Consider the following 7,590-nt stretch of genomic DNA (forward strand, 5'->3'; position numbering starts at 1 on the left):
AAATTTGTCCAAATAGGGCCGGAAAATCCGATTCATATAGTCCATAAAGACCGTTGGAGCATTAGTCACTCCAAATGGCATTACTACATACTCGTAATGTCCATACCTTGACCTGAATGCTGTCTTCTGAACGTCTTCCGGTTTGACCAAGATCTGATGGTATCCAGACCTCAAGTCAATTTTGGAAAACACAGCTGCCCCTCTTAATTGATCAAGCAAGTCATCAATCCTCGGAAGTGGGTACTTGTTCTTTATCGTCAGTTTATTCAACTGCCGATAGTCTACACATAACTGAGAACTCCCATTAGATCAATAGAGAAATCTATGTCCCTGCTAGGTGGCAACTCGGGTATTTTATCGGGAAAAAAATCAGCATACTCGTCAACTACCGGTATACTTCTGATCTGTTCCTCTGAGCTTTTCTTTTCTCCATGAGCCACTATCATGTAGCATGTAGCTCCTTCTTCAATCTCCTTTAAAGCTCTGTGGGTTGAGATCAACTCAAACCCTTCCGATTCTGGGAACACCACTCTGCATCATCCGCAATCAATGACAATATGATTACTTAACAACCAGTCTATCCCCAGTATCACGTCCAGTCCCTCCAAATGCAAGCATACTAGGTTCACCTTGAATCGCCTACCTTCTACCTCCATCGAGCATCCAACACAGGCAGAATTTGTTGAAACTTGTCCAGATGCTGGTGTTGAGACTATTTGTAAGACCCGTAGGATTTAATTAATTAAATAATTAATTAATTAATAAATGCGTGTGGGAAAATAATTATAACATTAAATTATGAAGAGTATGAAGTGGAAAAGTGCTAGCTCATGTGGTTGAGAGTACTTTGATTATGTGAAAGGACTTGGGTTCGAGTCCTATGTATGCCATTTTTGGGTTATTGTTCGTTATTATTTTAAATATATGATAATCATGCTGTAAAATAATAGGTGAATTGGATGATGATTATTAGCATGAAATATGAATTGGCATGGTGGTTTGATAGTAATTTGGCAATTGCATGGTTACGGGTTCAAGTCTTGGGAAACTCAAATTAAACTTTATTTTTCTTTTGCTAATGTTAACTTTGGATGGAATTGGAAGGGGTAAAGAAAACCTAACTGGAATCAGCAGCCACTGTCTTGGGAAACTCAAATTAAACTTTATTTTTCTTTTGCTAATGTTAACTTTGGATGGAATTGGAAGGGGTAAAGAAAACCTAACTGGAATCAGCAGCCAAGGGTGGCTGTAACCACAATTCATAATTAGAAATGAATGGCCATTAAAAGATAATAAGGTGCATTTTCGTTTTTGATTCTTGGATTAGCCTAAAGCACTAGTTTAAAAGGCAAAAGTGAGGGTTTAGGCAAGGTTTTGCAAGGTTGAACATAGACCTAGAAAACAGAGACGAAAAGTGAGTGTGAGGGGACTGGCGTAAGTGCATTTTGAGGCTGGGTTGAGGAGAATCAAGAGTGGCCATTAGTGACCAAAGGAGGAGCTTGAGAATTTCAAGTGTAGCAAAGGAAATCAGGTTAGGGGAGCTGGACTCCGTAATTTTTATGCTTATTATTAATAATGTGTAATTGTATGGTATATTGGATGTTTGTGCACTGTTAAATTCTTTATAATTCTTCGTTTTTGAAATTTTCCAGAAACCGCCTAGCGGGTGATGAACCACCGCCAGGCGACTCGTGCAATTTCATGTGTTCTAGGTTCCTGGAAGAGGAACCGCCTCGCGGCACACTCCCGGTCGCCAGGTGACGCAAGGCGTCTTAGCCATTTTCTGGGTTTGCTGATGAAGCGCCTGATGGGACTGGTTGAACCGCCAAGCGGCGCGGGGCAATTTGACTCGTTTTGGGATTTCTGGAATTCTGGGTTAAATCTGATCGGGGCAAAAGTCAATGGAGAATCTTATAGAGTGATAATGTTAACCAACAGTGGGTATAATCACCTAATTAAGGGCTTAAATGAATGAACAATGTGTATAAGTTTAGGGTTGAATGTGTGATATCTTTAATTACGATTTGAATTGGGTTACCGTATATTGGACATAGGAATAGTTTATCAATGTAATTAAATATGGAATTGTTATGATTGTGCTTGGACTGGGATTACATTGTAGTGGGAATTCACAAAGATGGAGGAATGGTGGGGTTTTGGGTGCGGGGAAAATCTGGAAAAAATGTCCAGATGGTAAGCACCGCCTGGCGGCATGGGGCTGGTCGCCAGGCGCCAACACAGTGGCTGTGCTGCTGCAGGTTGAAGTGTCATGCGCTGAGGTTGGATTCTGTTCCCGTTGGGTTAGGATCAGTAGATGGAATTTTTGTGATAGTTGGGAAGGTTTGATGATGGAGTCGTGTATGAACTACGAGGGTGAGAATTTCCTTATGAGGTAGTGATATCAAATATTAGAGGTCTTCCTATATTATGGCGTAATAGAGATTCTGAATACTGGATAAGTTGGGTGCAAGGGGGTTTAGAGAATTGACCAATTATTGTGAATGAGAGTTCAAACAGTATAATAGGCTTGGCAACAACTTAATGGTAAATAATCTAAGAGTACTAATAGGTTAAGAAGGAAGGAGCTTAATGTTATAATTGAATGGGTCCTGTTATCGAGCTAGGGAGTGAGGATTTGACCTCACCAATGTTAGTAACCATTTAAGTTAGATGATATCGGGGATTGAGCAGATGGAAATGAGGTAAGAAACTGTGCTAGACTTGAGCAGAAAAACCAGTACGCGTTGTACTGTCATGGCGCCTGGCGGTGGGACGTGAACCGTCAGGCAGTAGTGGGATCACAGTGGGGTCTCAAGGCTTGGTGCGCTTGGCGGCAGGGGCAGTCTTGCCAGGCGGTCTCTGCAGCGAGAGGGATTCTAAGGCGATGTGCGCCTGGCTGTACGCTACACCTGCAAGGCAGTTTGGGAGCTGGCAGCGCCTGGCGGCACGTGTCACCCGCCAGGCGATTAGTACTCCTACAGCTTAGAATTTTTGTGGTGTAATTATGATCTACAAGGAGTCTAGCAGTGCTTTAAAGGTGGGGTTGATGGTGTTCCTAGAGTTGTGGCTCGGAACGTGTCCCTTGAGTTGTGGCTCGGGATAGGGGTTAAGCACGTGGTATTCCTTGAGTTGTGGCTCGGAATAACATCTCTTGAGTTGTGGCTCGGGATGACGGATGAACACGAGGAACCCTTGAGTTGTGGCTCCGGTTGGCGAGTATTGCCGGTGTGAGTGTGCTGGTTGTGGCCGGTACGGATGGGTCTAGATAGATTGCCCTCCTTAGTTGTTGGCTGACAAGTTTGGTAGTCTTGGAGGATACGGACTATGTTCGTATATGGGAACTCTACCTAGCGTTACGATGTATGATCCGTAGCATTGTTTCCCGCACGTGCTCTATCGGTTGTGGCCGATAGGTATGGTAGCAAGTCACCTTGAAGTAATCGTTAGACGATGTAGAACACGAATAATCTGATTAAGGGTCAGATGATAGGAATAAAAGTATAGAACAATGTGGGATGTTAAGTTATGTACAGTGATATGTATATATGTAGATATATGTATGTTTGTAACATTATATATGATTTATCTGTTAAGCTCACCCTATTTGCGTGTGTTTGGCGATGATCGTGTACGCGGTACACGGGAGCAGATGTTGTTGATGCAGGTGGCTCAGGTGAAGCTTAGTCGCGGATAGGGGTTTGACTTGGGGAATTCTTATGTTTTCTTTATTTGCTTTTGGAAACAGTTGTAAACCCTGATGGGTGATTTTATAACATTGTTCTTTTAGTTTTTGTAACGGATTGTTATGAACTTTATTTGCTCATTTAATAAATTTTAAATTTTCCCGCGTTTTAGGAAAATGAGGTATTATTAAATGCACTATTATTATTTGTTTCTCTTATTTTATTTATAAATCTGTAATATCCTAACGAGATGTTACACTATTAACTCGCATCCCAGATCATGAGTCGACAATCCCAGATTCTTCACGCAGTCATAAGATATAAAGGAGTGTGAAGCTCCTGAATCAAACAACACTAACACCCGGTTACCCAACAATAAGCAAAAGTCGAGTATAAGACTACCTGACTGAGTGGCCTCCGTGCTGGTCAAAACAAAGACTCGGCCTGCTGCTCTGGGCCTGTCTGACGAAGATGATGGAGGTCGTGCTCCCGTGGTAGTCTTCTTATTAGGACACCGATTGGCAAAGTGCCCCGGCTGATCACACGCATAGCACTTGCGAGTGCTAGCACTATTTCCCTGACTACCCGCAGGCTGTGTACAATCTCTCCTCAAGTGCTCTCCTCCACAATTATAGCACCACAACTTCTGTGAGGATGATGGCGGTCGGCTATAGGGCTTCTTCTGTTGTCTGCCCTCAACACTAGTCTTCTGGGATCTGTTAACCCTGCTGGGTCCCATCTCCGGCTGCTCCACACGCTTGGCCTGCTCGACCAAGACAGGAAACTCCCTGACCCTCAGCGGTACAATGAAATGCCTCAGTTCATGCCTTAGGCCACCTTCAAATATCCTGCAACGCCACTCCTCCATCACAGTCTGGGAGTAGAACCTCACCAAGTACTCAAACTGATCCACATATGCCTACACTGACATCGATTCTCTTTGCAGGGTAAGAAACTCAGCTTCGCGCTCATGCCTAGCGCTGTCGGGGAAATACTTCTCCAGAAACCTCTTTCTGAAGTTAACCCAGTTCACCTCCTCTTCACGGGTCTGCATCTGTTGTCGCATTCCCATCCACCAGTACTCTGCCTCTGTCACCAACAGAAAAATGGCAAAAATGAGTTTCTGAGCCTCCGAGCACTCTATCACCCCAAAGATTTTCTCACATTCACGTAGCCACGCATCTGCCTCATCCGGGGTGGCTTTACCAGTAAACTTCGTTGGTTTGTGGCGCATGAAATCCTCCATCTTCACAGGCCTAACAGAGGGAATCATCGCACTCAGCTGCGCTGCGACAGGCTGCATAGCATCCACCATCCTGCGAATTGCATTCGCAATCTCATATGCTCCAGCATTGTTTCTACGCCTCCTATTAGCCATTGCCTGTGCACGCCACATAATTCAGTTGTTCACATTAACCATCTCAGATTATAACCAAAATAACAATCATTACACACCATAACATACAATCACACACAAACGCAGTAAGCTCACTCCCCAAGTTCCCCAAAATCTTAAAACATTTGCTCTGATACCAAATGTAACATCCCTAAAAGATATTACTTAAATAAATATTTAAATATATAAAAAGAAGCTTGAACGTCGCAACTTTATTAATTTCCACCGCGGAAACAAAACAAAATTTAATGTTCAAAGTGACAATCATTTAATACATAAAAGTAATTCCAAAAGTTATTACAAATTCCAAATAAAACTTTAAAACATAGTAATTCCCTGGCTCGCCTGAGCAAGACTATCAGATTACCTCATTGTTACGTGCACCCAAAACCCACACACCATGCCAAAACCTCATACAAACATGATAACCAAACCCTTTCATCGTTCCAACATTATGAACCTATTTTAGACTCCAAAATCTGACTCCCAAGCAAAGCAATTACCCAAAATTCCATACAGTACCAATAACACCAGTATTTCCATATATTCACACAAGGGTTTGGTCATATTCAACAAAACAATCACACACTCAATTCACAGCATGTTGGCACAAAAATTTTATGGTAAATGCACACAATTCATTGCATATTACAGATTACACAAGAATCTTGAACAATTCATGAAAGGTATGCAAAAGAGCTCCCCTAACCTGTGAATCTTTGCTTCCAAAGGTTGCCTAACCTTGACTTTGTGATAGCTAGAACCCTCCCTTTTTGCTCTCTCAACCACCACCGCTTTGTTCTCAATCCCAATTAGCTTTCGCACTCAAAACTCGTTATCCTTTCTCACTCAAATTTTCCAGACTTTCAAAACCCTTCTAATGGCCTAATTCTCCCTTTTTATATGACTCCTAATTATGGTAAAAAGAAATAAAACGAAAATTGACTTTTTAATGTCTATTATTACCTTTCATAAGCCATTATGGATTATTTGTCCAACTCCCTTGGCTGGCTGCCCATTACCTCTAGGCTTTCCCACCCTTTCACATTCAGACCACAAGTATTATAGCAAAAATAAAGAGATTAATTTGTTCTCATCAAGGTTTGAATCCACAACCCATCAATTACCAAGTCAATTGCACAACCAATTCAACCAATTCACATTTGTGATAATTCCTAAAATTTTAGGATTATATTATCACGTCTATCATTCAAACATACTACGAAATAATACATAAATTAAAATAACACATAAAGGCATACATAGACTCGAACTTAAGTCCTCTCAAACAATCAAAGTACTCTCAACCACTTGAGCTAGTACTTTTCCACATCACAATAGTGAAACAACTCACCACATTGCTGACAATAAAATCATAAAGCACGCGCCCGATACAATTATACAAAGTCTGATAACTCTATTCAAGTGCCCAAAAATGCGAAACTAAAAACAACAGAGGTACCATTCAACTCCATTCAACTCCATTCAACTCCATTCAATATTAATTTTTATCAGAAATCAATTCCCTCGTGACTTCCATTTAATTTCTTCTCTATCGCTCACTCACGCACAACCACAACCCCACCGTACATTTAAAAACATCGACCAACTTCTTTCTTTAATATTTACATCTCCGGTCAAGGTATAAGAAGAACAACAGATCATTTACATGGAGGGTTTACAGAATCGATGATTAGTGCATATATATTCACATTGATGGCAGAGATAGATAAAAACAATACAAAGAATGAACAAAGATACAAAGAATCAAGGAGAAAGGAAGATAATTTGGTACTCAATGAAGGACCGTGCAATGGTTGCTAGTTTGTCATTGTTGGCCGTTGTCGAGTGATAGGAGAACTGGTTCGTTGCTAGAAAAATTGATGGAGAAGAAGAACGAATTTCCCAAACCCTTAATTGATAGTGCCCACTCTAAATATCAATGTTGTTGTGCTTGGAGGATGCTAATGTTGTTGCTCTGGTTGGAGACGTGCCTGCTTCTACTGTGGCTGCAGATGCTTCTACTGTGGTGGGAGACGAGTTTTGTTTTCGCGTGAGGGTTAGCTGAAAAGAAAACACAAATGCGAAAGATTGGATGGCGTGAGAGAATTTTTTTATGATACATAGATGACGCTCTTCTGCATAAACGCTTTCCATTGATTACAAAACACTATCTATTTCATCTATTTAAAATGATTCATTTATTTTTAAATATATAAATGAAACCGTACCATTAGTAGATGCTACATAAATAGCGCTTTTTTGCCTAAAAGCTATATATTAATGTAACATAAATAGAGCTTAATTTTGTAAACGCTTTCTATCAGTTTATATTAAAATATTATTATTTTTAAAAGTATAAAACAAACATAGATAGTGTTTTTTTTAATAAAGCGTTGTCTATGTATAACGATTTTTATAGCATTTGTTTAATAAAACGCTGTCTTTTAGCATGTGTTTTAATACATAGCGTTTAACTAAATAAGCATTATCTAAATAGCGCTATCTATT

Source organism: Vigna unguiculata, chromosome 7, assembly GCF_037176805.1.
Source record: "Vigna unguiculata cultivar grain cowpea cultivar isolate G323 ecotype 2 chromosome 7, ASM3717680v1, whole genome shotgun sequence".
Classification (NCBI taxonomy): domain Eukaryota; kingdom Viridiplantae; phylum Streptophyta; class Magnoliopsida; order Fabales; family Fabaceae; genus Vigna; species Vigna unguiculata.